Source organism: Dioscorea cayenensis, chromosome 9, assembly GCF_009730915.1.
Source record: "Dioscorea cayenensis subsp. rotundata cultivar TDr96_F1 chromosome 9, TDr96_F1_v2_PseudoChromosome.rev07_lg8_w22 25.fasta, whole genome shotgun sequence".
Lineage (NCBI taxonomy): Eukaryota > Viridiplantae > Streptophyta > Magnoliopsida > Dioscoreales > Dioscoreaceae > Dioscorea > Dioscorea cayenensis.
This window is the reverse complement of record NC_052479.1, coordinates 23,415,338-23,439,370: the sequence shown is the minus strand read 5'-3', so window position 1 is coordinate 23,439,370 and position 24,033 is coordinate 23,415,338. Positions and strand designations below refer to the sequence as shown.

The window sequence follows — 24,033 nt, the reverse complement described above, 5'->3', positions numbered from 1 at the left end:
GGTTCATTATTGTTTAAGTATGTCAGTCACTGGTTAAAATCTTGCATTATTCGTTTAAGTTAATTATTCACTATTTAACTATTTAATTTAACGTTTAAATGTTTAATTTATCACTTAAACAGTTTATTCTCTGCTTAAAATATTGATATTTTCATTTAACTGAAGTGTTGGCAGGAATTCAGATTCTGCGAGCGCTCCTGTTCAACCCCATGGTGACCCTGACGGTGTGGGATGTCTTCCTTCCTCGTCAGATCATTCTGAAGTGCTATCGTTGGATATCGAACAATGTTTTGACGGTGTTGAACATTTCAGGGACGTATTTTAAAATTTTGCAATCAAACTGAATTTTGACTTCAAATTCATAAAGAACGAAAAACATCGGGTGACTGTGGAATGCGCTGCCGATGGTTGTCATTGGCGCCTTCATGCATCAAAAGAGTATAATAAAAATACTTTCAAAATCAAGACAATCAACCCGTCACACACTTGCGGTGGTGGAATATATTCGGCGTCACATCCGAAAGCGTCCAAAAATGGGTAAGCGCACGAGTGATTCAGAAGCTCAAGGACCGGCCCTTGTACAAGGCCTTCGAGATTCAGAAGGACATGTTGCGGGAACATGGTGTCCACATACCATACAAACAGGCTTGGTTGGGAAAAGAGCATGTCCTGGTGGTCCTCGATGGCAGTGACATCTCCAGCTATGATTTGTTGCTTTGGTACGTGGATAAGGTGGCTGAGACAAACCCCGGCAGCATTGCGATCATGGAAAGAGACGGTGATCGTTTTAAATGTGCATTCTTTTCTTTCAGTGCGTGTATTGTGGGATTGAAGAGGGCTTGCAGGCCGCTGCTGTTTCTCGATGGTACCCACCTCCTTGGAAAGTATAGGGGTACTCTACTGGGTGCCATAGGGAAAGATGGAAACAATTATTTTATCCACGTCGCCTTCGGTATTGTTGACAACGAGACCGATGCCAATTGGACTTGGTTCATATCCAAGTTAGGTGATGCTTTATACGAGGAAGGAGATTATCATGAGATAATTACCTTCTTGTCGGACAGGTCCAAGGGCCTTGTGAACGCAATTGCGAGAGTCTTCCCTTCTTCGCCACATGCATACTGTTTTCGATATTTGGAAGCCAATTTTATGAAAGCTAATGTCAGACTTCGGAAGGCATTGAGGGAGGAGTGCTGGTCTATATGCTTTCGCATTGCGTGGGCATCCACGACTAAAGAATTCGATGATACCGTGAATGAACTGCATGCCACATCACCCGAAGCCCATCACTGGTTGATTAAAAAATCAGATATGGCACATTGGTGGAATTAGAGATGTATTCAAATGTCGGGGAGTCGTTCAATGCTTGGATCAAAGAAGCTCGCCATTTAACGGTGACGAAAATGGTCGACTCCATAAGGTCTGCGAATGTTGATTTACACTTAACATTTAGTGTTATCCTTTAAAACGTTTCATAATTGTTTAAATATTATTGTCTGACTTTAAATATTATTTTCATCATTTAAATATTTACCCTACTGTTTAAAATAGTTTACCGATTATTTAACCATCACTGTTTTCGCTTAACCTTGTTTGACAGGTTCAAGTTGATGCGCATGTTATGTAACCGGCGTGAGCAAACGAACAAATGGGAGAACTACTTATGCCAAGACATACATTCGAAGGTAGAGATAATTGTCGAGGATAGCCGAAATCTTCGCGTTGGTCGTTATGTCGATGATCGTTATGAAGTGATCGAACAGTGCAGCAACTCTGTAGATCTTGCCATCAGAACTTGTACATGTCGAAGGTGGCAAGTTTATGGTATTCCTTGCAAATACGCTTGCGCTGTAATAATGCAGACAGACACCAACGTTCATCGATTTATTAGCGGCTACTTCACCGTCGACAATTACAAACTGGCATATAAGGAAGCTATATTCCCCATACCCGACGATGACAAGCCTTCAGACAGAAATTGTGAGCTTTGTTTGTGACCGCCTGTGACGAGAAGGCAACCTGGGCGTCCTAGACAAAAGAGGATCGAGTCGCAAGCGTTTGATGTCCGCGAGTTACATTGCAGCCGCTGCCACGGATCCGGTAACAATCGTAGATCTTGCAATTAAACTGTCGCCGACTAGGCATTCTAAATAAGCTGATTTCTAAAGAGAAACAATCTGAATTGAGTGCCAACTTTTAATATTTAAACAGATAAACTCTTATTCTTTACAGTGAACGCATTTATTTAAACAGAGACAGTGTCATTTTAAACAGAGAAACTGTAATTTTAAACATTTCACACTGATATTTAAACGATGATTGGTAAATTTAAACAATGAAACTGAAAGGTAAACAATGACACTGTAAGTTAAACAATGAAATGAAACTGAATTGAATTTAACCTGTTTTACAATTGAAAACAAACAAAATTTATATTGAGATATACAAGTTATGTTCTTCGAAAACAAAAACAATGAATTGCATTTGTCCTGGTTTACATTTGAAATCAAACAAAAAACTAGGAATTCTATCAACCCGCTTGCGACGACCCCCCTTTTTCATGGACGCCGGCTACCCTCCCCTCCTTAACTATGCGGAAAACATACTTTAATCTCAGATAAGGGACGTTTGTCTGCGATAGCCGTAGCTTCTCATCGGCGAGTAATTGCTCGATAAACCGCATGACATAGACGGCGCAATCGACATTTCCTTATTTTTGTCATGGGGTTTCCATGTCGTGAACTAGTGGATACTTTGAGGTCTCCGACTCGCCGAACTCCATATCGACACCAATGTCGAATAGATTCTGCTGTCGAGATATACAAGTTAAGATTAGAATACCGATTAAATAACAAACACTATTAATCGGACATAATTTATTAAAGAACTTACCATGTTCAACGCGTCTTTACCGTACCCCGCGCATGAAGAATAATGCCTGTATTCTTATTTATCATTGTCAAGGATGACGACATGGAAGTAGCCATTCATGATTATTTGGAGGATGACAATTTGAACTTCATGCAAGTTGTGCACGGCATCTCCGATCATAGCCATAGTGTTTTCATGTGCGTCGTCCTGCTTTGACATAAACAGCTCCAGCGGTCGTGTGATGGAGGCCCGCTTCTTGTAAGGATATGGCTTTTTTCTCAGCGACTTTTGTATTATGCACACGAAAGCGTCCATCACATCGTCTATGACCATCTCCTTCCCCTCAAGCAGAGTGTATAGTTTGTCCCGTGTGGTGCTGACAGCGTCATTCTTCTACACGACAATGCTGAGGTTAAATGATAACAGATATAATTAGACAATATTGTAACTATTTAAATGATATAGATAATTTTCAAATGATATTATAAATAATTAAACGTTAAATAGATAAATTAAGTGATAATATATAAACATTTAAACACTATCATAAAAACTTTAAACTTACATGTCTATAGGGCAGTTGAGGAAGATCCTTACCAACTCCTGCTCGTATTTGTTAAGACGAGATTGACCAACCCATTTTTTCTTCTTCGGAACAAAGACTTTCTGAGCCGTCTCATCTAATTTTTGATTGGCCTTGATCATATTTCTCGTTGCTCGGTCGGGGTTATCATGCGGTACTATTGTTGAGCCTTGATGGTGTTCAGCACCAGCAACATCTCCCTTCGATGCGGGGACGATGACATCATCAACTGCAGACATATCCTTACATGGTTGTTGTTATTGTGGGATTGTGTCTGGCTTCGATACGGGGATGACAACAATATTAACTGCAGACATATCATGGCATGCTTCTTGTTGTTATGGGATTGTGTCTTGCTTCGATGCGGTACTGTCGGCCACGGCCATGGCCACGACAACAGCATCAACGGGAGACACACCCTTAGCTTGTTCTTGTTCTTTAGGGATTGTGTCCATCTTTGATGCCGCACACTCAGCTGTCGGTTCCACCGGGTCGGGGATTTCGTTAACAAGAGAGTAAACAATCTTCTCAACCGCGGCAATGGCAACATCATCTACGATCTCCTCCACTGTCATGGTCATGTCATCAACAGCGATAGAATCAGTAACAGCATCAGCCGCCGATGGTGTTGCTATTGTTTCATCGTCAGCCAGCGGTGGAGACAGAGGCAGTATTATTCTCCTTATTTTCACAAGTCTCTTCGAATGTGGCCGTCTTGGAATGCCCACCCCGAAGATGTCATCGTCGTCAAATTCCGACGCCTCGTTCGTCCCGGGTGCTTCATTTCTTTGGAGGGAAGGCGCAGTCGATTGTGAACGTCCTTCCAGTGGCTTAACCCGAGCGACAAGCCGAGGAAACTCGGTCATCAATATCTGCCATGCCTGCATAAGAGTTGTAGTGATATCTTCACCTAGTACCGTCGGTGTGACTGCCACGGTTGGAGGGGCTGCCATGATTGGGGGGGACTGCCACAATCGGGGGGACTGTCGTTGTCGTGGTCGGGGGGGTTGTTGCAATCTGGTGGGATAGGGGAGAGCTTCTCCGGGGTCGAGGAATGTGTGCCCGTGGTGGGCTGGAAGTAGGAGAACGACGTCGAGCGTGCACGATAGAGGCTGCCCTCTCATCCTGCCTTCGAGTAAGTAGTTCCGGAGCAATAGCATCCATCCGTCGGTTGGCCCCAACAAATGTTTCTTCTTCAGCATTCGTCGGAACCAGCTTAGGAAACTAACATATGTAAACCAAATAATTTCGGCGAAATCATTCAGTTTAAACTATAAAAACTATATTTAAACAGAGTATTAATATATTTAAACATTATAGAATATATTTAAATGGAGAACAAAATATTTAAACCTTTATGAATAAATTTTAAACTGTAAATAACAAAGTTAAACGCTAAATAATATGTTTAAACATTAAAGACTTTTGTTAAACATTGTCCATGATTTATTACCTCTTTTCCTTCGAGCGATGACAAGCTGGTTTCTATCGTCGCTTGCTTCCTATAAGTACTTTCACCGTAGCACAGCATCCTTGGGATCTTGCCGAAATGGACTTTCTTTCCAGTTCTGGTCAGCTCGTAAAACCAGATGTTAAGCGTGACCGAGCAACCCTTAATATACCCTGTGTTGGTCTTCTTCCCCGCGCATCTATCTTGTACTCGAGCGGCTGCTTGTGGAATGTCCTCCATAAGCCACTTGTGCGTCGCCTGTGCCCATACGTATCGCCCCATGGCGGTTAGATCATCGACATAATCAACGATCCAGTTCGGAACCGAACATGATGTATTTGGGAAGAGGACTGTACCCATGAGGTACTCCATCAGGAGTTTGACAAAATTTTCTTCTTCTCCCCTCTGTCGAACAAGTTGCACAAGAGTGCTCTTGATGGAGTCTCTGTGTCTCTCGTAGATTTTTGATAAATACCTCCCTTCGAACGCTGAGTGGGTTTTCTTCTTCTAAAACACGACTGCGTCACCATTGCATTGTAGACCAAGAACAAGGGCCACATCTTGAGGCCTGAAACTCAGCAGGCTTTCCCCAATCCTGAATTTATTGGTGCGACCATCGCACCTTTGCAATAGAGAATCAAGAAGGGCCCTCTCTTGGAATATAGCTTCCAGCTCAGTGTATGCTGCAAACGGTGTCCTTCGGATGATCTCCCAGTGTCGAGGGGTCATGTGATCTTTCAATTCAGCTAAGGTCTCCACTACCAGTGTCAAATAGCATCGCCCATTAACTAGGTTGACCGCCATAATCACAAGCCTGCGACAATAACAACACATTCAACAAGCAGTATTCACAAATGTTTAAGCAGAAATATAAGGTTTTAAACGGTAACCTCTCAATTCTTAAACAGAGATATCACTTGTTAAACAGAGACCTAGTTTCTTAAACATAGATAACAATACTTAAATAGAGACAACAATATTTAAACGGTGACCTCTCATTTATTAAACGTAGACCTCATTTGTAAAACTGCAACCATATCAAATGAAAGGGGAAACGTACATTATAAATATTACACAAATCGTAACAATCAAAAAAACTATTTCGATAGTGTATACAGATGAAAATGCAAAACAAAACAAAACCCTAGCCGAGAAATTGCCCTGCAGACTAACAAAACCCCAGCCGAGAAATCCCCCTGCAGACTTCAATATCTTCCAACAAAAACAGAACCACAAAACAAAACTGAAAAATCTTTCTTTGTAACAGAATAGTTAACATAAAAGCATACTCAATCCCTTAGATTGCAAACTGATAAAATGCCAAATACTTGCGAGGGACTTCTCCTTCGAGATACCGGTGGAAAGGGAAAAGCTGAAATTACAGAGGATGTGCCGGTAGAGACAACTTCGGAAATGGAAAAGCTGAAGACGCGAGTTGAGAAAAAACTCTATGTATACGGCTCCAGTAAATTCGTGTCTTGGGGTTACCCTACTGAAAACCGCCCACTTCCTCTCAAACCGCCGAAATGGCTGTAGCCACGACTACCCAGGCAAGGGCATTTTCGTCCATAAAATTTGAAAATCACTCCGTTGACATCCGTTATATGCTTTGGGGTTTGAAAAACATAGAGTTTAAAAGGAATGGGGTTTTTAGGGTTGCAAAATTAATGAGGTGTTTTTGGCAATATTGCAAACTTATGGGGTTTTTTTGGCAATTTCCACATGTAACAATGATATATTCCAACATTGGTCTTTAGCAAAGCCAACGATGTTGTTTTTGAATGTTTGGCAATTTTTGAGGAATATGTGAGCATGGTGTTGGAGATGAATTATTTGTTATGAGGAACGCATGAGAGAATCAGAGAATAGGATTATATACTCACTAGTGTACTGTGGCGGAACCAAGATTAATTAGTAAAGCAGGTGAAGGAACAATATACTAAAAATTTCATCCAATAATACAATTGTCTCTTATGTAAAATAGTGTAATAATATAATTTTTGATTAAAATAATGAAAATTTAAATACATATACAAAGAAAAGAAATACATGATTGAATTAGAATTGTTAATAGTGATGTAAAAAAAAAAATTATCTTCTAATAGGGAAAATTTTGTAAAATTTTCAATAATTTCAAATATTTATTTCATCCATTTTAAAATATAAGTCGTTTAAGAATAATATTTTTTTTAAAAAAAAATTAAGAATAACAAAGTTTTGTAAAATTTAGAATAAAAATAAATCAAATAACTAGATTATCTTTTTTGGAATAATTTTTTTTAGAAATATGGATATGACTCTTTATTTTATATACTTTCAAAAAATTGAAGAAAAATAAAATTTTAAAAAAAAATCTTGTTTTACTACTTTTAAATTGATAACTATTTTGAAATAATTTTTTTTAACTTGTACCTTATTTTTCATTAAAAAATATTTATTAATTTATTTTACTTTTGAATAATGGAGGAAAAATAAATCAATCATTATTCATGAGATAAAAACTAGACTCATTTATCTTTTTAAATATCTTTTTATGAAACCATGAATGGTTTATATTATTATTTATTATATTTTTATTATATGTTTATTTTTATTTTAATTATTATTATTTTTACCTAAAAATATATATAAACAAAGATATTCAGAGTGCACTTCCACATGTGTCCCATCTTTGTCGTTCATTAATTTTTCCCATCTTCTTTCAATCCAAATCCAATGGTCCAGTTCATTCCTCTGTCCACTACCCTCATCTCCTTCCTTCTCATTCCTGCGACGAGCTTCTAGCCTTCATTTCGGGAAAACTCTGGTGAGGATAGCCTCTCCAATAGCCAGCACAAAGAGGGAGGCTGAAGTCTACTCTAGCCTCCTTTTAGATTCTCCATTATTGAGCTTCTCCTAGGGGAAAACTTGAGGGTAGCCTACTAGCCTCACCAAAGCCGCCCAGGGGGGGCCTTTGATCATTTACTATATGGTATGTATATTCTCAAATTTTAAATTTTCTTATTATGTTTAGTATTTTTAAGACAAAATTATGGGGGAAAAAATTATTTCAATAAATCTTTTTAAAACATAATAATTAAATATTCAATTCCAATCATATTTTAGTGTTAATTCTAATTAAATTATTTTATTTTTTTGAAGTATTCTTGCTAATTACGGTATTTTTCATATATTCATTTCCAAAAACATACTAGTTATAAGAAATATTTTCATTTTTTGTTATCATCCTTTGAGAGCAAGAAATGATATTGTGAAATTTTTGAATATACAGAGGATTTTTTTAATCATTATTTATATATTTGTATTATTGGATTATCTAAAAATCAAATAAATTTATTTTAATACATCCCTCTCAAAGAACTTAATTAATTGAGTTTAATAAAATGTCTTACAAAAAAAAAATATTTTAATATTTTATTGATGTAATAAGAAAGCTTTTTAATTTTGTTGCTTTAAAAAAATATCCAATATATAGATATGTGTGCCTACAAGCGCTATATCTTTTCTAATCTCTATTTAATTGTAGTACTAAATTTTGTATTTGCTTTATCTTATAAGAGTTATTTTTCATATTTTTCCTCTCTTAAATGAATTTATCATAACATAAATTAATCTATATTTATATTTTTAAAGTTATTTAAAAGGTATTAATCTTATTAGTTGGTTTAATGAACTTACGGTAAATAAAATAAGATTATGTTTGCTAATGATATATATATATATATAATATTTAAATTAATGATATTTATTATTGTTATTATTATTAAATTTAGAATTTGATATATATATATATATATGATAAATAATATTATTTTTTTAATATTTAAATAGTTATTTTTAAAAATATTAATTTAAGAAGTTTGATATGATATTTATCATTATTAAATTTATAAATTTAATTTATATTAAAAAAATAATCTATTTGATTTTTTCAATTAAATAGTTATATATATATATATATAATAATAATAATAATAATTATTTAATCTTTAATATTATTATAGGTTTTTATATATGTTTTGGGGAAAAAATATTTTAGGAATGGATGCCTTTGATCGACACACTCTAAAAACGACACAATGTTATCAACATGTGGCAAGCCGTCAAGTTAGTGACAAATCAATGTAGTCAATTTTACTGCCAGCCTTAGGTTCTTTTTAAAATTTATAGAGTTTATTATTAGATAGTCCCTCGAAGTTTTCCAACCATTTTTTTTTAATCTTTTTTGTTTAATTCCTTTTTGTTTTTTTTATTGTTCCATTTTAAAAATATAGGCTTCATTGTGATTTAGCACCATCCCATGTGTATATATCCTTCCCCATCAAAAAATTATTTAATTTATTTTTTTTATGATCGTTTGTACTTTTCTTTCTTTTGATGTAGTAGTAGTTTATCAAATTTACTCCCTCCGTTCCTTTTTTATCTGTCACAAATCCATATTCCTTTTTATCTGTCATTTTCGAACATCAAAAAGCATTTATAATCTTCTTTCCAAAATTACCCCTAATATTAATATTCAACTCTTTTGTTGGAATTAAATAAGAGAGAGAAATGTGAAGATATAAATTATGGGTAATTTTGGAAAGATAACTATTTTTTTAATAAAATTTTTTTGAAATAATTAAGTTTCTTGATACGTGAGATTCGCACAGATAAAAAGGAACGGAGAAAATAATAAAAAACTATTTATTTATTAACATAGCTTTTTATCATAATAGAAATTATGAATAGTGAAAAGTGATCTGTAACTTAATCCATGTTATACTTTTTACACTCCAAACATAACCGAACCAAACCAAGTGATAATTTTCTTTTTATCAATATCATCATATTAATTCATTGAACAACAAATAAACAAAAACCAAAAGTCTGAGTAACTTTATACATATATATTATAAGACCCATGTGATTGATATGAGATGTAAAAACATAGTAGGTCTCCAATAACGAAGAGTCACTGGAAAGCAAGGTAGTTAGACACAGACCGGGCCCGACTGGTTCAACAGGAAAAAGCCAGAAATCGGCCATCTGGCTGACCCGGGTATAACCCATTGAACCCGGTATGGAAAAATTCGGTGTTAACCCGGTGACTTTGGTGGTTCAATCGGGAACCCGTTGACTCTGCCGGGTCAATCGGGTCACAATGTTGGAATTTTTTTACAATATTTAATAATTTATTATTATTTTCTCATTAGAAAACCACAAAATCATGTATATTTATTAATATTAATTTTTAATTTATAATCAATAAATAGAATTACAATATATATATATATATCATAAACATACCAACAAAAATTAATATTTAAAAATAAAATCCATTAATATGTTATGTAAATATTTTATAAAAATTTAATTTATTAAGAAAATAAAATAAATAAATGAGTGTAATTATATTATAAAATATAAGAATAAAATATTCTAACTAAATAAAAAATATAAAAAAATTTAAAACAAAATAAAAACTCAATTGAGATCGGGTAAATTATATAATTTATTGATATAATGTATCATCCATATAAAAGGATAAGAATTAGTGAATTAAATTTTTTATCTATTCTAACAAAATCAACCAATAAACAAACAAATAAATAAATAACACCGAAAGAAGTTCAATAATTACAAATTAATATATTAAATTTGTAAATATTTAAAAAACCTAAGATTAAATGACATAATTATAAAACATTAGTGTATATTACGTCATTTATTAATTTAAATATCAAATTTGAGTAGTTTTTATATGATAATTATGGTTTTAACATTATATTTGCTCATTATTAATTATTAAAATATTTTTTATATTTTATTATTGACCCCGGTTCAACTCCGGTTCTCGAACCCATTGACCCTTGCCCTTGGGCTTAGCCGGGTCAATGCCAGGGCCGAGTCTGACAACTTTGCTGGAAAGAGATCACTTCACCATTCAATACCTTCTTCTTTCACTCATTTGTCCTTTTGGCCACCTCTACAAATCATGGCATAAATACAACTCCATCTTTGTTTCAAAATATTCACACAATAATTCCAAAACCATTATATGACTTGTTTTTCTCTATAGGCAAAATGATCAATTTATTTAACTTTTTATTTTTTTTATGTATAAGACTGTAAAAAAGTAAAAAAATAAATCATTAAAAATCAGGGTTATATATGAAAGTCAAGATTGCTCCACACCTATTTGCAACAAATTAAATACGATTCGGCAGAAAAAGTCATGGATTATGGCTCATGTTTTCATTCATGTGGGTCCTATTTAGGATCCCACCAAATATATATATATAAACTTGCAAATAACATATAAAGAAAATATCTAGGGAAATTATTTAAGTTATCGATTTTTAATATTCCTTTAAAAAGAAGGTAGTATTAATTTATATGTTAAAAATTTATTTAACTAACTTTATCACCAAACGGTATCAATAAAATCTTTATCTTAACTAAATGTGGTTAGTGTTTTTTTTTTTTATTTTTTGGAATATCAATAATTTATATGGTAAAAAAATATTTAAATATGTCACCAAAGAATATCAATAATTTTACGATAATAAAATCATGAAGCGTACATGCATGAGTAATAAAATATAATAACATCAAGATATAATAAAATAAAATTTTTTTATCAAATAAAACCGTTATGAGACTTCCTTCTCCAGCTCCGATCTCCTGATGGCCTCCAACAAAAGGTGATGTGGTTCCAATCTCTCATTAAAAAAAAAAATTACAAAAAACTAAAAGAAAAAAAAGGAGTATGGGACAAATTAAACACAAACCAAGAACAGATAAGCTTGAGTATCATATTTGCTTACCTTCCATCTTTGGCTGATACATAACAAAGCGAGCGCCCATCGTTGACGTGATCAAATAAGCTCTTAGTAGTGTATTAATCTTAATAAAAAGCCACAAACTTTCAAACATTCCAACTTTACTTAAAACTACATGTATGCAAATAAACTAAAAGCAGCGAAGAACTTACCAATGGGTAAAGGACTGAACACATGGCTTTCTGGTTTTATCACAGCATGATCTCTTTTGTACACACTATGCGTGAAGCCAGGCAAATCTAGCGAGAATTTTAAGCAAACATTCATCAAGTATTCAAAAAAAACTGGCCATTAATATTACATTTGGATTAAGAAAAAACATGGAAATTAAAACCAAAAGTAAAAATTTCATCAACTAAGCCATTTTATTTTCTTCAATATCTTTAACTCCATATTTTCCAATCAATCCAGAGAAAATAATAGGAATCCATCTCTCTCTTGAGAGTATCTATTCATAGTGTTACCTTGGAGGTGGGAAGGCGAGAGGGTTCAGTTGGTGACTTTTTAGTAGAGAGGCCTTGAGCTCAACTCCATGATGGATTGAGGAAGCGAGCAGAACCCATCGTTGCTAGCTGCTGCCAAGGCTATGGCCAATAAAGGAGAAAAAAAATTTAAAAACACTGAAAGCCACTCCATTGGTGGATTGAGAGAAAAATCTAGAGAGTGGCCATGTGCTTACTTCGCTATCGAGGGAGGAATAGGAGTAGAAAGAGCAGGAGTGGTAGTCCACCACTACGTGCTAGCTTCCTCGCTCGACGTCCTTGTAAACGAAGTGGTAGTCCAAGGATTTAGGGTAGCATCAGAGAGAGGATGGAAATAAGATCATAAGTGATATTAGGATGGGGGATTTTGGAATTTAGGGTTATGGTTTTTGTGAGGGGGATGTGGAAAGGGCGAGAGGGAGAAGGAGAGGGAAAAACGGAAGTGAGGGAGGAGAAGGAAAGTTGGGGAATTGGGGATTCAGAGTTTCAGCAAGAGGGGCGGTAGAGAGCTAAAGTAATGGTATAATGAGCCGCAGGAGCAGAGGAACCAGTACGGGACACTGCAACAAGAGATTTATGTAATCGCAAAGTGGACGGTCGTGATTAGGCGAATGTTCAATATGGTTTGTTGTTGCTTTCTTTGCAAACCATAAAAAGATCTAGTGGGACACATTACCGCCCTGCATAAAGGCCAAGTATGCTCACTCGTGGATGTTCATAAATGTTATAGCTGACACCCGCTCATTAGTCCGGTGACTAATAATGGAAAATCGGAAAAAAAGATGTTAAAGTGGGCCAGCGGAAGTATTAAAGATAGAGGAGATGAAGATGAGCTGTTCATTGTGATGCTTTGGTTTTATTACTTTAAATTTCATTTAAGTAAAAAAAATATAAAAAAAAACCAACAAATAAGGGATGGACAAATGTCCTCACACAAATCATCTTGAAAAAGGAGATTTTTAGGGGATAACTTTGAGTAAGTATATATTTTGTTTTCTAGCACTATTATTGCAATCCTACTCTTTGGAAAGAACTCTACCAAAACTTGGAGGTATCTTTTGAAATTAATTAACGCAATTTACAATTGTTTTTTTAAAATATATTCTCAAAAAAAGAGAGAAAATATTAAGGTTAGAGATGAGACAAAGAATAATTAAGTGGATGGCCATGAAGTTGTTGAGTTAATAATTATATTCTAGGAACGGAAAGGGAAGCAAGGGAAGTGATCGATGATGTTTCACCCCTAAATTATGTTTATGTGGTTGTTATTTTAAGGACATTCTACTATTTCTCTTTAGATGCAAGCTTCCAATATTTTCGTTCATGTAGGCACACTTAATTATATAATTAATAAAAAAACTATTAATATAAGCAAAAGCTATTATATATTGAAAGAAAATCGATAGTATTGATTTGTGATTTTCTTCTTTAAATTGTAGAAATATTCCTTTCAGCTAAATCATTCAATAAAAATATGTCTTAGTAATATTAATTATTTTCAATATTAATAGAATATGAGAGTATGAGTGGGGAAAAAAATACCCTAGGAGGCCATTAGAAAATTAGAGTTACATATGACAAATGTATGTATATATACGCTACTTTATATGAGGATGAATGAGTGAGGAAGAGATAGTTATTAGAATTTGATTATAGGAAAAAAAATACAATAATATGAAATATTACAAATATATATATATATATATATTCAAAAGAAAATCTTTTCTCATCCATGAGGATGATTTATAATGAACAAATAAGACAAACATGACATCGATGTTTGGTACTTTTCTCTTTGATGTAATGGGCCAACCATGCATTAATTATATAATATTGAAGAACCTTTTTAAAATCAACTTAAACAAAATGGACATTCACATAGATGTATAGGCAGATCTTTTTGTTGAATTAAAATATATAATGCATATTACTATAAATATGTGTATATATATTTTTTTTCTCGTGAATTGTAATTGCAAAAAAAATTGTCATGCAAGATTTTAGATGTGAAAAACAAATTAAATATACAAAAATTGAATTGATGGGAGGAGAATTGAATTGTATACATGTTTGTGAGTGTATATATTTACAAAAAAAAAAAAATATTGAACCTATATATGGAGATTACAAATGAAATATCACCCTAAAAATTTTACTCAAGTTATTCTCAATTATTCTCATAATTAATTCTATAATGATCTCTAAACTATATCACCATGATTATTCATTCCATTACCATAAATAATGCCATGAATATTTTCTTAACATAATCATCTGATTGATGATCTTGAGATCATCCTCATTATATTATTTCCTTAACAAGAATTTTGTCCATACCCAAAAACTTTCTAATTTATTTTAATTTTCATCAACCATAAAAAATTAAATTGTGATTGTTTTTTTTTCTTAACTCTCATTATGAAATTAAAGAAACAATAGTATATTTTCACTTAAACTTGCGGTTCAACATTAAAATCATGATGTGGTTATGCTTTGATTGTCACTTGATTAGATTATTAATGCAATGATATCACAAGAATTGCAAGTTGTGTGATGCTCTTTCCTTTATTTTTAGCGCTACAACACTTCTAAAATAATTGTGCTGGATACATTGTGTTTTTATTTTTATTTGTTATATTTTATTTTTGTTGTTTAAGGGCTTTTTATTCACATAAAATTATCTAACTCAAAATACTGAGAAGTTGTCCTATAGTAGATTTATGTCATCCTGAAGCATCATTTTATGTAACGAGCCTTTTTTCCCTTGAAAAATAAGTAGTTATAAAAAAAATTGCATCTTAATCAGTAATAGATTGTAATCTATCACTCTTAAAATCTAGTGAATGCCATTGTATTACATGAGGCAGAATGTTAAAATTTGAGAGAAGAAAATAAATGACAACGCCCCTTGCGTGTGACCCGCAAGTGCATAGATTTGTCAAAGTAATAAATTCCAAGTGAGTGGGGTATCGTATCCACAGGGAGTAGGGAATAAAAATACCAAAATTGCTACTTAACCAAGTGAAGATGAATAACGATTGTGTTGATAAGATGTGATGTAAACAGAAATAAAAGAAACAAGAATGAGAGGCACAAGTGAGAGGAAAGACAATCGATAGAAGTGGGGTACTCGGATAATGCTCCCCTAGGACTAATGTTTCAAGTGCAAGACCTACTATTATACTTCCTAACTAATGCTTAATGAGTCGTGAAAATCCTAAAGCACACGGTGCCAAACCTAAGGTTAACAGTGACTAACTCTTCACTATGTCCCGGCGGAAAAATCACTCAGTCTCAACACCTCACACTGTGTAAAGTTTCAAGGAGTTCTAGGGATTCCAAGTGATAAACCCTATTCCTATGTGTAGATCTAACCTTTTGGTCTAGGCGAAAGAACCCTAGTCACAATTAAGCCCTAGAAACTAAAATCACTTCAACGCTTCACTCTGTTGCTCGCGCAACTAAGCCCCAGTGGAGTTCATCCTTTAGTTCTTACTCTATTGTAACCGCAAAGAACTCTAGGAATTGGAAGTAGGATAAATCACATCGGAGGGGAAAGAGGACGATCCGCTACCTCTCGACTCACACTCTCAACCATCTCCAATCTAGCTTTGTCTAACCCTCGTGGCGTGTCACCAATCCACAAAGGTTACCATGATGAACTCTCAACCCTAGTGTCACTCTAAAGGAGAAATCATTCAACAAGCATTCAAGATTGAAACTCAATTAAAATATCAATTAAGGAAAGCATCATAAAAGGTCAAAGAAACAATAACATCCTAGGGTTTGTAAAATCCAAGTACCCACTAGGGGGTTTAACTCTCCATGGAGCAAGATACAATCAATAATGAAATCGAAAGTAAAAATAAGTAATTCATAGGAAAACCACCTCGGTATTCATGTCGATGGTCTTGTGTAGTAGCCTCGTCTTCTCCAAAGGTTCCCTTGTCCGGCCTAGGGCACACATCGTCGGATCGATGCCGACGAAAACTCCCCCAATAACCTTCTTCCAAGCGGAGCGCGGTGTCGAATCCATAGAACCACTCCAAAGACTTGACAAAAGCCCCTCAAAACCCAAGCCAACGGCCTCCCAAAAGATAGAGAACAGTTGGAGAGAAGGGTGAAAAGATTCTCAAAAAATCAGGCTGAATGGCGGCTTAAATAGGGCTGGAATTGGGCATCCACACGCCCCTGTGAATTCTCCACACGGGCCTATGGAATTTCCATACGAGCGTGGGGAATTTCCACACGCCCGTGTGGATTCTCTGGAAACCTGATTTTCTGCCGGCTGTGAACAGTAACTACTACCGTGATTTGCTACAGTAACCTGCTACAATGCTCCGGCAAAACACTCTCAATTCCACACTTTTTATCGAGGCAACATAAACGGGCACACATTTATGCCATAGAGCGCAACTCTTCTTCAATAAAAAAACTCATTGGTGAAGAACTTGCCATCAATGCACAAGTCGTGATACGCAAATGTGACTGCCTTCGTGTCCCTCTAACTCATTGTAATGCCTTGACTACATGGAGGTTGGCATAAATTCACGTATCTTAGAGCCCCACTTGTGTCTTCGCGTTTGTTTCTTCCAAGATTCCACCAAATAGTGCGTTCACGATTTACTTTTGGCTTCTTTTCTTAATATTCAGCTTCACAACCCTAAATGCGCAAAAGAGCACAAATACACATGTATTAGTGCTTAAACCTGATAAAAGTAATGCTTATCATAGGGAAAAAATACTTCGCATTCGTAACATACAAGCACTTATCAATAAATTAAAAGTGAATTTGAGTTTTGAAAACTCTTTTTAACTTAAGAAGAAATTACACATTAATTTTATGATAATTTATTTCAATAAATATGAATAACTGTAAATTGTAACTAATGAATTTTCTTTTTAAAATGAACTCATTATATAAAATAATTATATATATAATATAGTATAATATAATATAATTATCTCAACCCTTTGGATGAAGTTCACATGTGAAAAGAATAATTTTAACTCAGACCATAATACCATGTTTATACTTATTTTATGGTATCCAACTAAATTAAGGAAATAACTTGGAATATGGATAATTGTCTTTAAGAGAAGTAATTTATAAAATTAATATAACCATTTATTTTGTTAACAATTATTTACTAGTAGCTATAATAGTATATAACATGAATTGAAAAATAATTTTTATTAATACTATTACTCTCCAAAGTGCATTATTAATTGAATTAATTTATAATAAAAAGTTTTCTCATACAAATGCAAAAGTCAAAATCATTTTTTCCAATTTATTCCAATTTACTCTAGCAACCAGCAAACACTATTTGAGTTTTTTTTTAAATCTATTTCATATTTTACTCAACTTTGGTTGTATTTTATTTGAGTTACTGAACTTCAATTTGTATCAAAATGGTTATTTACCTTTAATTTTGTTTCTCTGGGAGGTTACTCGTGAGTAACTCGATCCAATTCAGATAGGGATGCAAGTGTACATGCCGAGCGCGTCATAATAGTATGTATAAAGCAGAGTGTCGGTCTACATGGAAGAAAGTAAATACTAGTAATAGCAGTCATTCTAAAATTTAGCCTAATCGATCGAATGAAGTGTGTGTAAACAAAAGAGAATGTAACAAGAAATATGGAAATAAAACAGAAGAGAAGTCAGGGGAAGAAATGATGTCCAAGCATAGTATATATCCATCTAGGGTTATGAAGTATAGGACAAAAGTTGTCTAAGTATGTAATTCTATTTGAATTGAAAGATTTTCCTAAATTTTACTAAACCCAATTGCTCAGGTGAAGAGTAACTGAATAGGTGGAGAGTTGATATAGACATTCACACAAACGTATTAACACTCTATGAAACCTCACCGTGAGCTAATGACAATCTCTTAAGTAGATAGTCTCCATTGAAGAGAGGGATTACCCTGATATGGATGCAAATGTGTGTGCCAATCACTCAATAAAGTGTGTGTAAGTGTAGAGTGTCGGTTCACAAGGAAGAAAGTAAATAGTAGTAATGACTCTAAACCCAAAAAATAGCCTGAAAGATCAAGTGGTGTGTGTGTGTGTGTGTGTGAACAAAAGTAAATAAAAACAAGAAAATACGGAAAATAATAGGAGAGAAGTCAAGGACGAAAGCAATGTTTGGGCATATCATTCCCCTACGGTTATGAGGTATAGGACAATAGTTGTCTAAGCATGCAATCCTATTTGAACCGAAAGGTTTCCATAATTATACAAAACCCTGATTTCTTAGACAAAGTGTAATTGAATAGGTGCAGAGCTGATACAGACATCCACACAATCGCATTAACACTCTATAAAACCTTATTGTGAACTAATGAAAATTGTGTAAGTAGATACCCAAAAAGAGAGATTATCCCTAATCCGAATACAGAGCAGAAATGCAATTTCTACTAAAATCGGCTCCAGATGATTTGTAAAGAGCACGTAAATTATCACTAACTCACTTGGAAGGATGGTGGGAGACAAAGTCTCCTAGGTACCCTAACCAGAGGTGTACCTACTATCTTCTCGAATTGCTGCAAGTCTATACTAGGTGGGAATTTCTTCTCGTCACGTAGCAATACTAAGTATGATAGTTAGGGTTTTTGTTTTGTTAACAATCAAGCATTCAATCATGCAATTAGACTTAAATAGATATGATTGCAAATAAAAAATCAATTAAAGCATCTAAGATCCAACAAATAAAGTCAAGAATATACACCCTAGAGTTCAACTATGCCCAAACATCTACAAATTAACTCTCCATTAATGGAGGACAAGAATTCAAGATACAAATATTGGAGAAAAACATGAAAGCCATGACAAATCCCTTTTCAATCCCTAGGATGAAGAATCACCGAAGAAGTTGCTTGAAAAGCTTCTGCGTATGCCACCAAGATGAGCTTGATGGCTACGATCCTCAATCCCTTGAATGTAGATCCAAATCCCTCTCTAAATTACTCCTTAGGTGTTGGAGATTCGTATTTTTTTCTTCCCTAACATATCTTCCAAGAATCATCCCTAAAGAATAAAAGGATAGAATAGAGTATGCCCTAAAAATTCTTATAAGTTCTATTTATACCTGACTGCTTACAGGCTTCTTACGGTCATAAGGGCTAGGTTGTAAGGGAGTTTGAGAAGATGCTCACGAGTCTTACGGGAACACTTACGATGATAAGTCACGTCCGTAAGGTCTTTTGTATGTGTTGCGCTCTAGCTTATGGATGTAAGCGCTGGACGGTAAGCTTCACTTGTCTGCTTTTTGGCGACTGTCCTTACGGGTGTAAGCTATGGTCATAAGCTCTTCTAGATGGTTTTTACGGGCATCCTTATGGCCGTAAGCCTTACCCTAAGGTCCTTTGAATTGATTATGAATCCCCATTTATGAGCATAAGTGTGACCACAAGGTCTTCTGAAATTGACTTACGGCAGTAAGGCTAGCCTAAACTGCCAGTAAGCCACCCAGTTTGCCTTATATTTGTTATAATAATGCCGAGAGAGCTCCAATTTCATTGTCTGAGGTCTGAAATATTTCTTTTAGCTCTCTCTCATCTTGAAGTGCTGCCCTAAGCCTTCAAATGTGAAACACAACAAGATTTAGTATTGAATTCCATAATATAATCTTAATACATGCTAGATGTGCGTACAAATTGGTATAAAATACATGCATGTTTTCCACTCATATACTCTTAATTCAAATATAGAGTAGAGATGATATTTCTCCTAAAATCTACTCCACATGATTGCAAAGAGCACGAAAATTGTCACTAGCTCATTCGAGAGAATTGAGGGAGATGGAGTCTCCAAAGTACCCTAACTAGAGGCTTACTCACAATCCCCTCAAATTGCGATATGTCTATACTAGGTGGGTATTTTTTCTCATTACCAAGTACATCGAACATATGAAAACTAGGGGGCTCTCACCACAATAGAAATCATTCAATAATAATACATAACTAGATACGAATATATGAATTGCAATTAATAAAATAAAAGAGCACAAGAATCCACACCCATTGCCAAAGTATAAACCCTAGATTTCAACTGTGTCCAAACATCTAACAAATTAGCCCTCCATTAATGGAGGCAAGCATTCAAGATACAGGATAGAGGAGGAAATATGGGAAACATGAAAATCCCTTTCTCAACCGTGCTGGAGGAGGATCACCGGAGAAGCCTTAAGAAAGCTCCCACGCACATCGCCAAGGTAAGCTTGACGACTACGATCTCTAATCCCCTTGAATGTGGATTCAAATCTCCATTGGAATAGCCCCTTGAGTGCTGGAGATTTGTCCCATTTCTTCTCGTCCAAAAGAAAAACCAAGAATGCCCTAAAAATCCTCATAAGTTCTATTTATACCCAATTGCTTATGGGCTGCTTATGGGCGTAAAGATGTGGCTATAAAGGAGTTGGAGAAGATGGTCGCGAGCCTTATGGGAACACTTATGGCTGTATGCCTGTTATTTTTTGAATTGCGCGTGTAAACCGCAAGTGCACGGGTATCGAAGTAATAAAATACCCAGTGACTGGGTAGTCATTTTCACAAGGAACGGAAGTATTAGCAGTAACCAATTCTTAGTTATCTAGTCGAAATCAATGGTTGTGATGAAATTAACTAATTGCAAGAATATTAATAAGCAAGCAAAAGGGCAAGATAGAAGTAAAGGAGATCTCAATCAATAAAGGTACTCGGGCAATGCTCCCACTAGGATCTAACATGAACCACAAGACTTGCTAAATGCTTCTTAACCGAGTTTAATGAGTCGAGGTAATTCAAGAACGACCGACCCTTGCCTCCAAGCTATCGATACTAGTCCCCTACAAGGTCCTGGTGGAAAAATCATTCAATCTCAACACCTTACACCCCATATGACCATAATAAGTTCTAGGGATACCTAAGAGTGAAACTGATTCCTAAAGATAGATCTAACCCTATTTCTAGGCAAAAGATCCCTAACCCCCTACTAGGTCTCGGTGGAGAAATCTATCAACCTCATGCTTCACACCAAATATGGTTGCATAGAGTCTAGGGAATATAGAGATAAGAAACACTCGTCGGAAGGGAAAGGGGACACTCCACTATCTCATGACTCACCCTCTCAACCCTCTTTAACCTTCGAGTTCTAACTCTAATGGAGACCTCTTTCTCATCAAAGTAACAAATCATGCATAGATAATCAACCACAAGGATTAATAAAACATGCAAGCCATGATAACACAAGGTTAAAACTAAAATCAACTTGGATTTAATAGAAACATAAAACAAATCAATACAAAAGATAAGATCCTAGGGTTTACATGCTTAAATACCTACTAGGGTTTAGCCCTCTATAGGGCAAGTTACAAAACAAAGATTAATACAATGAATAGCAATGTAAACCATAGAGAAAAACCACCTTGAATTCATGATGATGGCCTTAATGGGCGCTCAACGTCTTGAAGAATCCTCCTCCGAAGCTAGGTTGCTGAAAGCCCCCTCGATGCTATGACGGAGAGAAGATCAATCAAAATTGGTGAAGAACGGTCCACAATATTGCCAAAGACCTCCTCTAAAAGCCTAGCCGCTTTGTCCTTAGAGTGCTCGCCAAAAGCCCCACAAAAAGTCTCCAAAGAATAGGGCAAACGACCTATTTATAGTCACAAACTACGGCTATCACGTGCCTTCACGAGCCCGTGTGAATTTCCATGCGCCTGCGTGAGCTGCAGGAATTTTCACGCAGTTGTGTGAACAGTAATTTTGCTACAATGCTACTACAGTAAAATGCTACATCGTTTTGCTGCAGTGCTTAGTTACATCACTCTTCACAACCGTGGTCCAAATACTCTTCTCTTGAGGCTACATGGTCGGGCACACGTCCATGTGGTAGGCTATAAGACTTTTCTTCATCGACTTGTCATTTGAAAGGTCTTGCATTCTTCACAAAGAGAAGGAACATAAAGATGTGACTGCCTTTGTGCCCTTCCAACTAGAAAATTGGCTTGAATCTCCTTGGAAGTTGGCACACATCTCCATGTTCATGAACTCTTCTCGTGTCTTGGTCCTTGAATTGAACAAGAACTCCCAAAATGTGCCTTTATAGCCTATCTTTGTTTCTTTTTTTCCCTTTATGGCATTCACAACCTAATTGCACAAAAAAACACCAAATACACTATATGAGACATAAACTATGGTAAAAATGATGCTCAATGCATGTAAAACACATAGAAAAATATGTCTACTCAAGCACTTATCAATGTCATGTCCATAAGGTTTTCTATTTACGTTACGGTCCAGCTTACGGCCGTAAGCGCTGGACCGTAAACTCCACTGTTCTACTTCTTGCGACTGCTCTTATGGGCATAAACTGTAGTCATAAGCTCCTCTGGATTGTCCTTATGGGCATCCTTACAGGCGTAAGCCTTGCCCATAAGGTTCTCTGATTTGACTATGAATCCTCTTTATGGGCATAAGCATGCCTATAAAAATCATAATCAGCTCATTTACAACACATTAGCAAATGACAACGTCATTTAAATTATCTGCATTAGCCAAAGTACGCCCCTTTAGTGTCTTCGTTCTTCCTCCTCCTTCACCTAATATAGCGATAAGGTGAAGCTCCGACCACCAGTGAACCGAGAGTAGCCATTTGTTGGCCTGAGATGGTGTATTAATAAAGGAGTAAGATGGACATCATCTCAATTATGATCTTATTAATTCAAAACTGTGAATCATGCCAAATTTGTTCCCCTATATGGTATTGCCAACAACATAGAATGTAAAAAATTAATAAAGCTTTGAGTTGTGTGAACTTGAAGCAAATGTGTAGATATGTTAATTGATGAGTGATAAGTGCTTGTGTATAAGTAATAAGAAGTATACTTTTCTTACACTGAGCATTACGTTTTATTAGATTTTATGGCTTATTCATGGGTATTTTGTTTTTTTTTGTGCATTTAGGATTGTGGAGACAAGTTTTAAAGAAAGGAAATAAAAGTAGATTGTGGACTCAATTGTTGATAAAGTTCTTGAATTAAACAAACGTAAAAACACAAGTTGTGCTAAAAAAACATGTGGGTGTGTGCTAACCTTCATTGTGCTCAAGTGAATACACAACATGGAGGGGCACAAAGGCAATCACTCATATGTTCTGACTTGTGCAGCATTATCAAGAGCAGTCACTGTTCAATGTAGCAAAATCACTGTAGTAATTACAATTCAAAGCGCGCAGGAAATGAAGTTTTGAAAATCTACACGGCTGTGTGAAAATTTCACATGCCCGTGTGGATGCTCGATTTTAGCCTTATAAATACCGCTTTGAGAGTTTTATTTGAGAATCTTTTTTCTATCTTTTCCCTATCTTCTGGGGAAAGACGGCTAGGGTTTGAAGAGGCTTTTGGATAGGTTTTTGGAGCGGTTCTACGGCATTGGACATCGACTTCGTTTGGAGGAGAACTATTGAGGGAGCTTTCGTCGGTCTTGATTCGGCGAGGTGTGCCCTAGGTTTGACAAGGGAACCTTTAGAGAAGATGAGGCGGCTCCAAAAGACCATCGATACGGACTACAAGGGGGTTTTCTCTTTAGATTGCTTGCACTTATTCCTGATTTCATATTTGCTTTTGTATTTCTCCATGGAGAGCTAAACCCCTAGTGGGTGCTTGGACTTGTAAACCCTAGGATAATTTTGTTTCATTAACTCTTATTATGTTTCTATAATTGGTGTTTTAATTGAGCTTCAACCTTGAAGGCTTGTTGATTTGATTTTCCTTTAGAGTGATACTACGGTTGAGAATCTATCTTGGTAATCCTTGTGAATGAGTGACCCTTTATT

General features: G+C 35.3%; 1 long non-coding RNA gene across 1 annotated transcript; it reads right to left on the bottom strand.

Moving 5' to 3' along the window:
- Positions 1–11,470: 11,470 nt before the first annotated feature.
- LOC120269356 lies at positions 11,471–12,661 on the bottom strand. Its single transcript, XR_005539144.1, has 4 exons — positions 12,408–12,661; positions 12,193–12,312; positions 11,881–11,967; positions 11,471–11,726 (listed from the first exon to the last, which is right to left on the bottom strand). It is a non-coding gene; the product is annotated as an uncharacterized LOC120269356 (long non-coding RNA).
- Positions 12,662–24,033: the final 11,372 nt, after the last annotated feature.